The following is a 16,060-nucleotide window of genomic DNA, read 5'->3' on the forward strand; positions in this document are numbered from 1 at the left end:
AAGATCATGGCATCTGGTCCCATCACTTCATGGGAAATAGATGGGGAAACAGTGGAAACAGTGTCAGACGTTATTTTTGGGGGCTCCAAAATCACTGAAGATGGTGACTGCAGCCATGAAATTAAAAGACACTTACTCCTTGGAAGAAGAGTTATGACCAACCTAGATAGTATATTCAAAAGCAGAGACATTACTTTGCCGACTTATGTCCGTCTAGCCAAGGCTGTGGTTTTTCCTGTAGTCATGTATGGATGTGAGAGTTGGACTGTGAAGAAGGCTGAGCACCAAAGAATTGATGCTTTTGAACTGTGGTGTTGGAGAAGACTCTTGAGAGTCCCTTGGACTGCAAGGAGATCCAACAAGTCCATTCTAAAGGAGATCAGCCCTGGGTGTTCCTTGGAAGGAATGATGCTAAAGCTGAAACTCCAGTACTTTGGCCACCTCATGAGAAGCATTGACTCATCGGAAAAGACTCTGATGCTGAGAGGGATTGGGGGCAGGAGAAGAAGGGGATGACAGAGGATGAGATGGCTGGATGGCATCACCGACTCGATGAATGCAAGTCTGAGTGAACTCTGGGATTTGGTGATGGACAGGGAGGCCTGGCGTGCTGCGATTCATGGGGTCGCAAAGAGTCGGACACGACTGAGCGACTGAACTGGACTGATGTTGGCTGTAGTTTCAGGTTTTGAGGAAAATCCGTACTGTTTTCCATAGTGACTTTATTAATTTACATTCCCATCATAAGGGTACCAGGGTTCCCTTCTTCCACATCATCACTATGATCAATATTTGTCATTTGTAGACTTTTTGATAATAGCAGTTTTGACAGGTGTTAGATGATATCTCATTGTGGTCTTGATATGCATTTCTTTGGTGATTAGTGAATTAAGCATCTTTTAATGTGTTGGTTGGCCATCTGTATATCTTTGGGAAAATGTCTATTTATGACTTCTGCCCACTTTTAAATCAGGTAATTTGTTGTTTTCAGTTGAGTTCAGTTCAGTTCAGTCCCTCAGTCATGTCTGACTCTTTGAGACTCCATGATTCGCAGCACGCCAGGCCTCCCTGTCCATCACCAACTCCCGGAGTTCACTCAAAGTCACGTCCATCGAGTCGGTGATGCCATCCCACCATCTCCTCCTCTGTCGTCACCTTTTCCTCCTACCCCCAATCCCTCCCAGCATCAGAGTCTTTTTCAATGAGTCAGCTCTTCACATGAGGTGGCCAAAGTACTGGAGTTTCAGCTTTAGCATCATTCCTTCCAAGGAACACCCAGGGCTGATCTCCTTTTAGAATGGACTTGTTGGATCTCCTTGCAGTCCAAGGGACTCTCAAGAGTCTTCTCCAACACCACAGTTCAAAAGCATCAATTCTTTGGTGCTCAGCCTTCTTCACAGTCCAACTCTCACATCCATACATGACTACAGGAAAAACCACAGCCTTGACTAGATGGACCTTTATTGGCAAAGTAATGTCTGTGCTTTTCAATATGCTATATAGGTTGGTCACAACTTTCCTTCCAAGGAGTAAGCATCTTTTAATTTCATGGCTGCAGTCACCATCTTCAGTGATTTTGGAGACCAAAAAAATAACGTCTGACACTGTTTCCACTGTTTCCCCATCTATTTCCCATGAAGTGATGGGACCAGATGCCATGATCTTCGTTTTCTGAGTGTTGAGCTTTAAGCCAACTTTTTCACTCTCCTCTTTCACTTTCATCAAGAGGCTTTTTAGTTTCTTTTCACTTTCTGCCATAAGGGTGGTGTCATCTGCATATCTGAGGTTATTGATCTATTTTAAATTTTGTTAGAGTATGCTATTGAGTAAATTAAGTGTACTCAGGAAGTATATAGTCTGAGTCCATAAATATTTGCAAATGTCCTTACTTACTCTCTTATGTAAATAACTTAGCTGGCCCTAGACTCCATTATTGTTTTATTTTATTTTATTTAGGAATTAGGCTTGCATATAAGAAAAGTGAACTCCGGGCGTTGGTGATGGACAGGGAGGCCTGGCATGCTGCGATTCATGGGGTCTTAAAGAGTCGGACACGACTGAGCAGCTGCACTGAGCTGAATAAATTTAGAAAACTCAAGTAATTGGTAATGTAGGAATCTGAACTCATATCCACAATGGCCACCGAGCTCTAGTTTGGATGTTTGAACCATAGTTATTCCATTCTGATTTTTTAAACGCATTTTTTTCTTAATGGTTAAAGCAGATGTACAATGCATGTTTAAAAGGCCACAAACAGGCTATTTTGGTTAGCCTAAAGCCAGAAAGACCCTACATACCTCAATATACAAAAATTTCTTTTATGATTTTGCCCTTTTGATTCTGAATCTTTCAATAGAAAGCATTGATGATCAGAGTATCTGTCCCTTAATGCTGGGGTAGTTCAGCTGCCTGCCACAGGGTTAGATCATGTCCTCTATTTTAGACCTCCTTTCTATTTGTCTAGTTATCCATGTTAGGGGAAAACTAATCAGATATTGCAGACAGGCTCAGAGGTATGTTAATGGGGAAACATTTTATAGGCTATACATTTTATCAATCATACTCAATTGTCTCATGAGCATTATACTTGTGCTTTCAGCAATAAATTTTAGCCAGCAGTATTACACATCATAGTGGTAATACTCTGTAAAACTTCATTAGAGAATTTTATTTCTATCATAACTACTGAGGGCAACAGTGTGGTTTAAAAGTAAAACAGTAACTTTCTTTTCTTTTTTTACATACTGATTCTATATATATATAATTTTAGAAAACATACATTAATCTCTAGTAATTACAAAATCAGTTGTTGGCTGAGAGTAGGAGCTGGGGCTACGGGAAGCACAGGATTACACAGTGAATATATTGGAGATGATAAATATGTTCATTGTTTTCATTGTGATGATGTCACAATTGTATGCATACGCCAAAAGTAAAATCTATTATATAGTTTTAATATGTGAAATTTATTGTATGTCATTTGAAAGTATTTTTAAATGTTTTAAATTGTCATAAAATACATATAACATCAATTTTAAAAAAGTCAGATAAGGAACAACCTTAATTCCATCTGTGATATTAATTTCCCTTAACCATGTAACCTAACACATTCACAAATTCTGGGATTAGAATATAATTATCTTTGGAGGGTCATTATTCTATATACAACTCAGTAAATTGTAGCTATTAATTAGTTCTTACTTGGAATTTTTTCTAGACTTCCATTATGTGACAACATATAGTTGTTGTTACTGAAATGACTGAAACAGTAACTTTCAGTGTTGATAGGGAGAAAAACATTTGGTAAACAATTCACTTAGATTTGTATGTCAGATCTTAAGGCCTGTCTGGGTCAGTTGCATATCACTGCTGTTGCCTTCTCATCCTGGTATTAATATTGTTTGGGGACAGCAGTCCTTTCTACAGACCAGCCCAATGTAGTGGCCCTTCTTAAGTAGGTAATATAAATTTAAGAGTTAATTTCCTTCAGTTTCTTAGTGCATGATGTACTTAAGGCTACCTGATGTCATCTTTCATCTAGGTTGGAGACAATCCTTTAAACTATGCTTCTTCCGGTATGCATAATCCCCTGATTATAGATCAGGGGGCATCTGATCTTCACCCCAAAATAGATTACAGTGATCAGTTTCAGAAACAAGCTTAGAATATTTTTTAAATAACTCAATTAATTAAGCTTTACAACAATGTAACATAGTAAAAATAGCTACTTGGGAAATGAGATTTAGACAATAAATATGGATCTCAATGAACAAAACTAGAATTTAACATGGGCTTCCCATGTGGCTCAGTGGTAAAGAACCCCCTGCCAAGCAGGAGACATGAGTTCAGTCCCTAGGTCGGGAAGATCCTTTGAAGAAGGAAATGGCATCCCATTCCAGTATTCTTGCCTGAAAATTCCCACTTACAGAGGAGCCTCGTGGGCTGCAGTCCATGGGGTCACAAAGAGCTGGACATGACTCAGTGATTAAACAGCATCAGTAGCAGCAGCAGAATTTTATATTGAAGCACAATCATTTTTTTCTCTAAATTACCCTAATTTTTACCAAACACAGCCAAGTTAATATTAGTTTGTTTGCAAAATAAGTCTGGTTATCTAATCACATAGACTTTGAAAAAATCAGCTGTGCTGAAACTTATAAGGAATCTCACATTGAGCTTTTAAAAGCCTCTCAGATTGAACTTTTAAAAGGAGTGTCAAGGTCAGTCAAGCAACACCAATGGCTTGTAACAGATTCTGCCTGCAGTATCTATCAATTTGGGTGAATTCTTCTCTTCTCAAGGTCCTCAAAATATCTTGAGATATACACATAGACACACACACACACATATATAATTGTACTATGTATAATCCCAGTTTGCATGATTTCAGTTCCCAACCAAGGATCAAAGCTGGGCCAGAGCAGTGATGGCACTGAATCCTAACCACTAGGCCACCAGGGAACTCCTTTGAGATTCTTGAACTTGTTAAGAGGTGACCTTCCTTACTCATTGATAAGGCTTCTGGCTCCTGAGAGTTTCTAATTTCTGGAGGGATCACGTAGGGAGGAAAGAGAAACATTTCAATCCTATTTACAAAGTATAATTTACCAAGTTGCTATAAATCATAATCAGCTTAAGGGCAAATTTTCCTTTAAATCTGAAATACAAAGATTAAGCCAGTAATATGTCAGACAAATGTCATACAAGTTATAATTATATTTTTTGGTTCATTCAATCCTATGTAATTAATTTTTGTTCTGCTCAAGCCTGTTTCTTTCCATTAGTTTTGTTGACCTTGCCTCATGATTGAGGATGATAATGACAGATAGTTTCAATAAGTTTATGAGGTTTTTGTTAAGGCTAGTGTAATTTGTCCAGTGAAGGGAGTGCCTTGGTCACTGGAGATTGTAGAAAGTATACCACCAAGTAGAATGTCATTTCCTTTTTCACTGTGAGAGCATTGGCTTTGCATCACGGGAAGGATTTAACCCATCAGATAGAAAAATGGAGTTGTTCAGGGAGCTGGAAAGAGTCAAGTGACTGTCTTGGGTGTGCCATCAGTTCAGTTCAGTCGCTCAGTCATATCCGACTCTTTGTGACCCCATGAATCACAGCACATGAACTCCTTATTGCCAAATTCAGACTTAAATTGAAGAAAGTAGGGAAAACCACTTGACCATTCAGGTATGACCTAAATCAAATCCCTTATGATTATACAGTGGAAGTGAGAAATAGATTTAAGGGATTAGATCTGATAGAGTGCCTGATTAACTATGGATGGAGGTTCGGGACATTGTACAGGAGACAGGAATCAAGACCATCCCCATGGAAAAGAAATGCAAAAAAGCAAAATGGCTGTCTGGGGAGGCCTTACAAATAGCTGTGAAAAGAAGAGAAGCAAAAAGCAAAGGAGAAAAGGAAGAATATTCCCATTTGAATGCAGAGTTCCAAAGAATAGCAAGGAGAGATAAGAAAGCCTTCCTCAGCCATCAGTGGAAAAAAAATAGAGGAAAACAACAGAATGGGAAAGACTAGAGATCTCTTCAAGAAAATTAGAGATATCAAGGGAACATATCATGCAAAGATAGGCTCGATAAAGGACAGAAATGGTATGGACCTAACAGAAGCAGAAGATATTAAGAAGAGGTGGCAAGAATACACAGAAGAACGGTACAAAAAAAGATCTTCACAACTGAGATAATCATGATGGTATGATCACTCACCTAGAGCCAGACATCCTGGAATATGAAGTCAAGTGGGCCTTAGAAAGCATCACTATGAACAAAGCTAGTGGAGGTGATGGAATTCCAGTTGAGCTATTTCAAATCCTGAAAGATGATGCTGTGAAAGTGATGCACTCATTATGCCAGCAAATTTGAAAAACTCAGCAGTGACCACAGGACTGGAAAAGGTCCGTTTTCATTCCAATCCTAAAGAAAGGCCATGCCAAAGAATGTTCAACCTACCGCACAATTGCGGTCATCTCACATGCTAGTAAAGTGATGCTCAAAATTCTCCAAGCCAGGCTTCAGCAATACGTGCACTGTGAACTTCCAGATGTTAAAGCTAAATTTAGAAAAGGCAGAGGAACCAGAGATCAAATTGCCAACATCCGCGGGATCATTGAAAAAGCAAGAGAGTTCCAGAAAAACATCTATGTCTGCTTCATTGACTATGCCAAAGCCTTTGACTGTGTGGATCACAATAAACTGTGGAAAATTCTGAAAGAGATGGGAATACCAGACCACCTAACCTGCCTCTTGAGAAATCTGTATGCAAGTCAAGAAGCAACAGTTAGAACTGGACATGGAACAACAGACTGGTTCCAAATATGGAAAGGAGTACGTCAAGGTTGTATATTGTCACCCTGCTTATTTAACTTATATGCAGAGTACATCATGAGAAACGCTGGGTGTGCCATAGCCCTGACTGTTTAATTCACAGCTATTGTTTACCCATCCTAATTCCTCTCATTTAGGACAAACTGTTGCTATGGTTCAAGGACATCAGGATGGCCAAAGTCTGACATGAGGGGCTAATTTTTTTAAATAAGTATAATGGCCTTTATCTACCTGTGCCACAATCTTAACAGATTCTGTTTTTGCCTTTGCATGAAAGCCAGTTAGGGCATTTTCTTAAGACTTGTGTTCAGTCCATTTAGTGTGGGCCTCAATTTTGATGACAGATAACATTTTATATCAGAACATATATGATCTCCAGGAATTTCATATAATTTCTGGAACACCTATAAAATACATTTTTATAGACATAGCATAAAGAAGGCTTAACGTTACCTTTTACTTGATGATGTTTCCCATGAAATTTAATCTACCAAATAATCCCAGTTAGTTTAATATTTTTCTGAGTTCCCTGAAGCATCCTAAAGTTAGCTAGAGAAAGAAATTCAGTGTATTATCAAAAGCAGCATTCTAACAGAACTTTGTGTTCATAATAGACAGAACCAAATTCCAACCTGTATTAGCTTACTGTTAATAACAATATTCATTTAACTAATTAATTTCAGTCTAATCTTAATAAATTCTGGCCATGTACAAAACTCTTTTTTCAAGATTCTTTTTCTACAAAATTTTCATAGCTTTCTAAATCCATTTTAATTGCTCCCATTTTTTCCCACCCTGTCTCCAACAAATATATATCCAGTCTTCATATCTTCTATCATCGACAACATATATACTGATTTCTTTAGACACCAAAATACTTTTTTTGATCATTTTAGTAGCTTTAATTACATGTATTATCATTGTAACCTGTAAAAGCCTTGTGAGTGAAGTCGCTCAGTCGTGTCCAACTCTTTGCGACCCCGTGGACTGTAACCTACCAGGCTCCTCCATCCATGGGATTTTCCAGGCAAGAGTACTGGAGTGGGTTGCCATTTCCTTCTCCAGGGGTAAAAGCCTTAATATCATATATGTTTGTTAATCCTGAAATACTGTTATGACATACAGTTAACAATTACTTGCTTCTTGATTTCAAATTAAATTGATATTGATATGGTAAAAGCCTTAATATCAATTTAAAACCAAGAAGCAAGTAATTGTGAACTGTATGTCATACCAGTATTTCAGGATTAACAAACAAACATATATGATTAACTCTAAAAACATACATTTTTATAGAATAATTTTTAATGTGGTACAAGACATGTGTCCGATAAATTCAAATATCTTAAGTTTTTTCTCTTAATCAAAGGCAAAAGTAGATAAACTTAGTTCAGAGATCTATTTAAGCCAGTTTTCGCTATGAATCATGGGAGTATTATGGCAGGATATATTACAAAGGAAAACCATCTTTTCATATTTCATTGGCTTACAGCTGAAATTCTCCATTTCTGGAAAATGTACCTCAAGGGGTTGCATTGGGAAACAAATTTGAGTTTCCCATGGCTGGCACACTTACACATAGACAAATGTAGACATACACACAAAGACCAGAATCTAATTCCTTCAGGACAAAAACAAAAGGGCGAAGTCCAACAATTTTCTCAAGTTTTTTAAGGAAGAATCTCTCCTTTAAAGAACAAATAAAATGTACATAGAAGGATAGGGGAATCATGACCATGGATATCACGGCAATTTAACTGGCAAATGCAAAACCAAAAATAACATTCAGAACAGGTTAAATTTACTTATTTGAGCTTAAAGAGTCTCTTTACACATTTTACCTTTGGTTTGCAGTTCTAAGGCCAAAGTTCTCAGGCAAAGTGGGCTGTGTTTGTATTTCAAAGACATGATTAGAGTTAAAACTTCAAGCTTTTTCCTAGGAATACTTTTGTTGTCTCAGGGTCAGAATTCTAATTTTATCAAACTAGCTTTTTCTAACTATGTATGCAAAAAAGAACCAGTTTTGGAATTTCAAAAGAGTTTCATCTTAACAAATTTTTTCCAGAGTCTAAACAATTTTGTGACCACACAGTTTTAAATAATATTTCTTAGTCATAGGTTCATAGCTATAATAAGATTATTTTTCCAAAATGTGACCCGGAGGGCATGCTCCCCAGAAACGAAAAACAAAGCATAAATGGTGGCTCCAAAGCCAAACATTAGCATCTAAATAAGCAAGGAATCATTTCACAAATATGATAGACGTCCAATAGCTACTCTGTAGGGAACTAGGTTTAAAGAAGGTTGAGAAGTGCTTGCAAACGAGACTCTCAACCAGGGCTGAACATTCTTGCAAACGAGATGTTCAGCTAAGAATCCTGTTTGTTCCCATGGGAAAAGAACATTGCTTGCACACAAGGATGTTTCTCTGATTCCTCAAAAGGAACAGACCTTGGGACAAAATGGATTCTAAGTTGATAAGGAAGTTCCCCAAAACAAAGTCTTAGCTGCAGTAAATAAGCCAACGTAAAGGTTATCTCGCCCTGTGCCTGCGGACTGTATAGTCTCTGAATCATAGTGCTTGGCAGCTTGCCCTGTAGGTTGTTGTGCAAGGGATATAAAATAAAGCAGCTGGAAGAAGCAAGTGTTAAAATATAAAGATTTAAACCACTCTGCAGTGTAGGTGTTTCATTCCGTCGCCGGCAACTGGCACCCAACGTGGGGCTTGAACCCACGACCCTGGGATTAAGAGTCCCATGCTCTACCGACTGAGCTAGCCGGGCACCTAGTTCCCTACACTGGGCAGAACATCTCGTTTGCAAGAATGTTCAGCCCTGGTTGAGAGTCTCATTTGCAAGCACTTCTCAACCTTCTTTAAACCTAGTTCCCTACACTACTCTTCTTTCCAACAGGGTACCCCACATCAATACAAAACAAACAGGCTTATTTGAGGAGGAAAGCCCAGGGTAGAGAGGAAGGGAGGTTTTGGTTGTACACACGAAAGCGACTTACCCTCCTATATTGAGTCTGTCAACTCCCAAATGTCTACTAATGTTCATTTGTATAGACGAACCAAAACCAGAGCCTTGCTTCCTTCATCTCAGAATTGAAAGCACTGTGAGCCAGCAATGCCTGGTCAATGGCAAGCACTTGGGGCTGTCCCCAAGACAAAAGTGCTCAGGCAGCTTCTGGACAGTATGCAAGAATTGCCATCATTCAGGAATTGATGTGTCATGGACAAGATGCCCCCTTAGGACTTCTGCTCCATCTGGGTTGCCAACATTGTTACCAAACCAAACTTGGGTCCACTTGCCTGTGTGTAGTAAAGCCAATTTTCTGACTCCGGGTTGTGGTGAAGGGAAGTGCAACATTTATTGCAGGATACCAAACAAGGAGTCTAAGTAGCTAGTGCTTAAAAGGTCTAAACTCCCAGAAGCCTTTCGGGGAAAGGTTTTTTAAGACTGGATGAGGCAGAGGATTGTAAGGTATGTGATCAGCTCATGGATATGCTTTTGATTGGTTGGTGGTGAGGTAATTGGGAGTCAATATCATCAACCTTCTGGTTCCAAATGGTCTTGAGGTCTACATGCTTGTGGACAGCATACAGTTAACTTCTTCCACCTAGTGGGGGTTTCAGCATCTGCAAAACAATAAGCCAAAGGACTTGGCTCAGAGTATTATCTGTAGTGCTTGGGGAAGAACTAAATAAGGAGAAATTCTCTTCTATTTCCTTGATTATTACTTCTTTTCTGGCCTCTCTAATTTTTCTTCCTGAAATTCCTATTAAAATATCTGTAGGTATCTTCCATATTGATTAATTACTATATCCCAATTTTCTCTTTTTGTCTTTCTATTTTACATTCCAATAATTCTTCTTAAGATTTATTTGTTTTTAATTGAAGGATAATTGCTTTATAATATTGTGTTGGTTTCTGCCATACATCAACATGCATCAGCCTCTTTCTGATATATTTATTTATAGATATCTTATGGGACATCTTCCAAACATGGGTTTCAACCATATTCATACTGATCTTCAGCTTTTTGCTTGAGTTTTAAATTTTGCTAATATACATTGATTTCCAAGAGTCTTTTCTTAGCTTTCAGTCACACTTAATTCTTGATTTGTGATTATCTTTAATTCCATGTTTGGAAATTCTCTATGCTAGTGAAAATGTAAAAAATAAAACATACTGACAAAATCCTGAGGGAAACAACTATGATTGGAAGAGAAGAAAACTGAGAAAAAGTTGTTACAGTAGTCAGAGGAAAACAGGAGATGAAATGTCATGAAATTCAAACAAAGAAGGATTTACATAAGAAAGGAATATTGAAACATTTTTAATTCTGCAGATAATTAAAAGATAAATGAAAGAGTATATGCAATTTTTAAACTAAAGTAAGCTTCCCAGGCAGTGTTGGTGGTAAAGAACCCACCTGCCCATGCAAGATACATAAGAGATCTGAGTTCAATTCCTGGATTAGGAAGATCACCTGGAGAAGGAAATGGCAGCCCACTCCAGTATTCTTGCTTGCAAAATTTCATGGACAGAGGAGGCTGGTGGGCCACAGTCCATGAGGTCACAAAGAGTTAGACATAATTGAGCATGCATGCACCACAAGCAAAAGTTAGATTTTGAGAAAGAAATAAGCCAAATAACCAAGTAGCATAAAAAGGCTCCAAATCCATCCACCTGTATGGCCATAGATTTGACCTTAGAAACACTGTTAAGTGGAAAGAGAATGGAGGCTACCACAATTTAAGTGAGAAACAGGGGAAAGTTATAAGATGACAATGCTGTACAAATAGTTGAAAGCATGGGAGAAGATGCACAAGACTACAGTTGCAACCCCTTGGCTATGTTACGTCAACAGTCTTTTTCTTTTTTTTTTTTTAATGATACTAGGCCTTGGTTTCCTGATTTGTAAAATGAGGACAACCATGTGTGTTCTGCACATTCAATTAGAATGTTTGTAAACACATTGTTTTCACGATTTGTCTGTAAACAAATTGTTTATAAGCAAAGTGCTTGATACACTGACAGCATAGCACACCATAAATGTTAGTTCTTAATATTATCATCATTAAGAAGTGAATAATAAATAGCATTTGAACAACATTAATGATCAGGAAACTATCCACCAGAGGGCAACTGATGGTGAAATATCAGGTACTGGTAACACTAAGATATAATTATCATTTATTGATTGTAACAATTTAGAATTTGTTTCTAAGACTGTGTTAAATACTTCCTAATGAGAAACAGTTGAAGAAATAGGGGTGATTAGCTTGGAAAGGAGGAAATCTGGTGAGAAGGGCTGGGATTAAGACAACAAATGGAACAATGTAATAACTATGGTCAGATATTGAAACACTGTTGTTTGGATGATGGCATCAAGGTGTGTCTATAAGGCCAAACTAGTCACCAAGGATCTTGTTCCAGGAAGCTGACTTCAGTTCAACATTCAGATTGCCTCTGCTCCCCCTGCCTCTACTTACAAGCGTTTCATTCCACAAGGACTTCACCTGGACCTCTGGAAAGCAGATGTAGTTGTGGAAATGTCTCATTTTGTAGTTGAATCTTTTTTTAATATAAATTTATTTATTTTAATTGGAGGTAGTTGAATCTTGAATGTACCCAAAGTTTTTATTTATTTATTTTATATTTTATTTTTTCTTTTTTCCCAGTGATATTACTTATTTTTATTTTGCTATAAACCATACAGAACATTTTTTATAAATTTGTCATTGTTTTGTTTATTATATATATAGAAACCTAACTCCTAACTTACTACCACATAAATGCTACTGTGCAGAATTTTAATGGCAAGCAATAAACAGCATTGCTAATAAAATAGGTGATATTTTAACAATTGTGTACATTTATGTTAGTTAAACAATTGTTAGCTTGATTTCACACATATATTTGATTTTAAGTATTATGAAGGTCTTTTTTTTCACTTTTTGTTTTTTTTTTAATTTTAATTTTTACTTTACTTTATTTTACAGTACTGTATTGGTTTTGCCATACATTGACATGAATCCACCACAAGTGTACATGAGTTCCCAAACATGAATCCCCCTCCCACCTCCCACCCCATATCATCTCTCTGGATCATCCCAGTGCACCAGCCCCAAGCATCCTGTATCCTGCATCGAACATAGACTGGCGATTCGTTTCTTACATGATAGTTTGCATGTTTCAATGCCATTCTCCCAAATCATCCCACCCTCTCCCTCTCCCTCAGAGTCCAAAAGTCTGCTCTACACATCTGTGTCTCTTTTGCTATCTCGCATACAGGGTCATCATTACTATCTTTCTAAATTCCATATATATGTGTTAGTATACTGTATTGGTGTTTTTCTATCTGGCTTACTTCACTCTGTATAATCAGCTCCAGTTTCATCCATCTCATTAGAACTGATTCAAATGTATTCTTTTTAATGGCTGAGTAATACTCCATTGTGTATATGTGCCACAGCTTTCTTATCCATTCATCTGCTGATGGACATCTAGGTTGTTTCCATGTCCTGGCTATTATAAACAGTGCTGCCATGAACATTGGGGTACACGTGTCTCTTTCCATTCTGGTTTCCTCAGTGTGTATGCCCAGCAGTGGGATTGCTGGGTCATAAGGCAGTTCTATTTGCAATTTTTTAAGGAATCTCCACACTGTTCTCCATAGTGGCTGTACTAGTTTGCATTCCCACCAACAGTGTAAGAGGGTTCCCTTTTCTCCACACCCTCTCCAGCATTTATTGCTTGTAGCCTTTTGGATCACAGCCATTCTGACTGGTGTGAAGTGGTACATCATTGTGGTCTTGATTTGCATTTCTCTGATAACGAGTGATGTTGAGCATCTTTTCATGTGTTTGTCAGCCATCCGTATGTCTTCTTTGGAGAAATGTCTATTTAGTTCTTTGGCCCATTTTTTGATTGGGTCTTTTATTTTTCTGGAATTGAGCTGCAGGAGTTGCTTGTGTATTTTTGAGATTAGTTGTTTGTCAGTTGCTTCATTTGCTATTATTTTCTCCCATTCAGAAGGCTGTCTTTTCACCTTGCTTATATTTTCCTTTGTTGTGCAGAAGTTTTAAATTTTAATTAGATCCCATTTGTTTATTTTTGCTTTTATTTCCAGAATTCTGGGAGGTGGATCATAGAGGATCCTGCTGTGATTTATGTCGGAGAATGTTTTGCCTATATTCTCCTCTAGGAGTTTTATAGTTTCTGGTCTTACTTTTAGATCTTTAATCCATTTTGAGTTTATTTTTGTGTGTGGTGTTAGAAAGTGATCTAGTTTCATTCTTTTACAAGTGGTTGACCAGTGTTCTCAGCACCACTTGTTAAAGAGATTGTCTTTTCTCCACTGCATATTCTTGCCTCCTTTGTCAAAGATAAGGTGTCCATAGGTGTGTAGATTTATCTCTGGGCTTTCTATTTTGTTCCATTGAGCTACATTTCTGTCTTTGTGCAAGTACCATACTGTCTTGATGACTGTGGCTTTATAGTAGAGCCTGAAGTCACGCAGGTTGATTCCTTCAGTTCCATTCTTCTTTCTCAAGATTGCTTTGCTTATTCGAGGTTTTTTGTAGTTCCATACAAATTGTGAAATTATTTGTTCTAGCTCTGTGAAAAATACCGCTGGTAGCTTGATAGGGATTGCATTGAATCTGTAGATTGCTTCGGGTAGTATACTCATTTTCACTATATTGATTCTTCAGATTAATGAACATGGTATATTTCTCCATCTATTAGTGTCCTCTTTGATTTGTTTCACCAGTGTTTGTAGTTTTCTATATATAGGTCTTTAGTTTCTTTAGGTAGATATATTCCTAAGTATTTTATTCTTTTCATTGCAATGGTGAATGGAATGTTTCCTTAATTTCTTTTTCTACTTTCTCATTATTAGTGTATAGGAATGCAAGGGATTTCTGTGTGTTGATTTTATATCCTGCAACTTTACTATATTCATTGATTAGCTCTAGTAATTTTCTGGTGGAGTCTTTAGGGTTTTCTATGTAGAGGATCATGTCATCTGCAAACAGCAAGAGTTTTACTTCTTCGTTTCCAATTTGGATTCCTTTTATTTCTTTTTCTGCTCTGATTGCTGTGGCCAAAACTTCCAGAACTATGTTGAATAGTAGTGGTGAAAGTGGGCACCCTTGTCTTGTTCCTGACTTTAGGGGAAATGCTTTCCATTTTTCACCATTGAGGATAATGTTTGCTATGGGTTTGTCATATATAGCTTTTATTGTTTTGAGGCATGTTCCTTCTATTCCTGCTTTCTGGAGAGTTTTTATCATACATGGATGTTGAATTTTGTCAAAGGCCTTCTCTGTGTCTATTTGCATTTATTTTTCAATTTGTTAATGTGGTGAATTACATTGATTGATTTGCGGATATTGAAGAATCCTTGCATCCCTGGGATAAAGCCCACTTGGTCATTGTGTATGATCTTTTTGTGTTGTTGGATTCTGATTGCTAGAATTTTATTGAGGATTTTTGCATCTATGTTCATCAGTGATATTGGCCTGTAGTTTTCTTTTTTTTGTGACATCTTTGTCAGGTTTTGGTATTAGGGTGATGGTGGGCTCATAGAATGAGTTTAGAAGTTTACCTTCCTCTGAAACTTTCTGGAAGAGTTTGAGTAGGATAGGTGTTAGCTCTTCTCGAAATTTTTGGTAGAATTCAGCTGTGAAGCCGTCTGGACCTGGGCTTTTGTTTGCTGGAAGATTTCTGATTACAGTTTCAATTTCCATGCTTGTGATGGGTCTGTTAAGATTTTCTATTTCTTCCTGGTTCAGTTTTGGAAAGTTGTACTTTTCTAAGAATTTGTCCATTTCTTCCACATTGTCCATTTAATTGGCATATGATTGCTGATAGTAGTCTCTTATGATCTTTTGTATTTCTGTGTTGTCTGTTGTGATCTCTCCGTTTTCATTTCTAATTTTGTTGATTTGATTCTTCTTCCTTTGTTTCTTGATGAGTCTGGCTAATGGTTTGTCAATTTTATTTATCTTCTCAAAGAACCAGCTTTTGGCTTTGTTGATTTTTGCTATGGTCTCTTTTGATTCTTTTGCATTTATTTCTGCCCTAATTTTTAAGATTTTCTTTCCTTCTACTAGCTCTCGGGTTCTTCATTTCTTCCTTTTCTAGTTGCTTTAGGTGTAGAGTTAGGTTATTTATTTGACTTTTTTCTTGTTTCTTGAGGTATGCCTGTATTGCTATGAACTTTCCTCTTAGCACTGTTTTTATAGTTTCCCACAGGTTTTGGGTCATTGTGTTTTCATTTTCATTTGCTTCTATGCATATTTTGATTTCTCTTTTGATTTCTTTTGTGATTTTTTGGTTATTCAGAAGCGTGTTGTTCAGCCTCCATATGTCGGAATTTTTAATAGTTTTTCTCCTGTAATTGAGATCTAATCTTACTGCATTGTGGTTAGAAAAGATGCTTGGCACGATTTAGATTTTTTTGAATTTATCATGGTTAGATTTATGGCCCAGGATGTGATCTGTCCTGGAGAAGGTTCTGTGAGCACTTGAGAAAAAGGTGAACTTCATTGTTTTGGGGTGAAATGTCCTATAGATATCAATTAGGTCTAACTGGTCTATTGTATCATTTAAATTTTGTGTTTCTTTGTTAATTTTCTGTTTAGTTGATCTGTTCATAGGTGTGAGTGGGGTATTAAAGTCTGTCACTATTATTGTGTTATTGTT

At 37.3% G+C, this 16,060-nt stretch overlaps 1 non-coding gene across 1 annotated transcript; it reads right to left on the minus strand.

Annotated features, from left to right (window-relative positions):
- Positions 1-9,051: 9,051 nt before the first annotated feature.
- Positions 9,052-9,124, minus strand: TRNAK-CUU (transfer RNA lysine (anticodon CUU)). Its single transcript has one exon. It is a non-coding gene; the product is annotated as a tRNA-Lys (tRNA).
- Positions 9,125-16,060: the final 6,936 nt, after the last annotated feature.

Source organism: Ovis canadensis, chromosome 1 (genome assembly GCF_042477335.2).
Source record: "Ovis canadensis isolate MfBH-ARS-UI-01 breed Bighorn chromosome 1, ARS-UI_OviCan_v2, whole genome shotgun sequence".
NCBI lineage: Eukaryota > Metazoa > Chordata > Mammalia > Artiodactyla > Bovidae > Ovis > Ovis canadensis.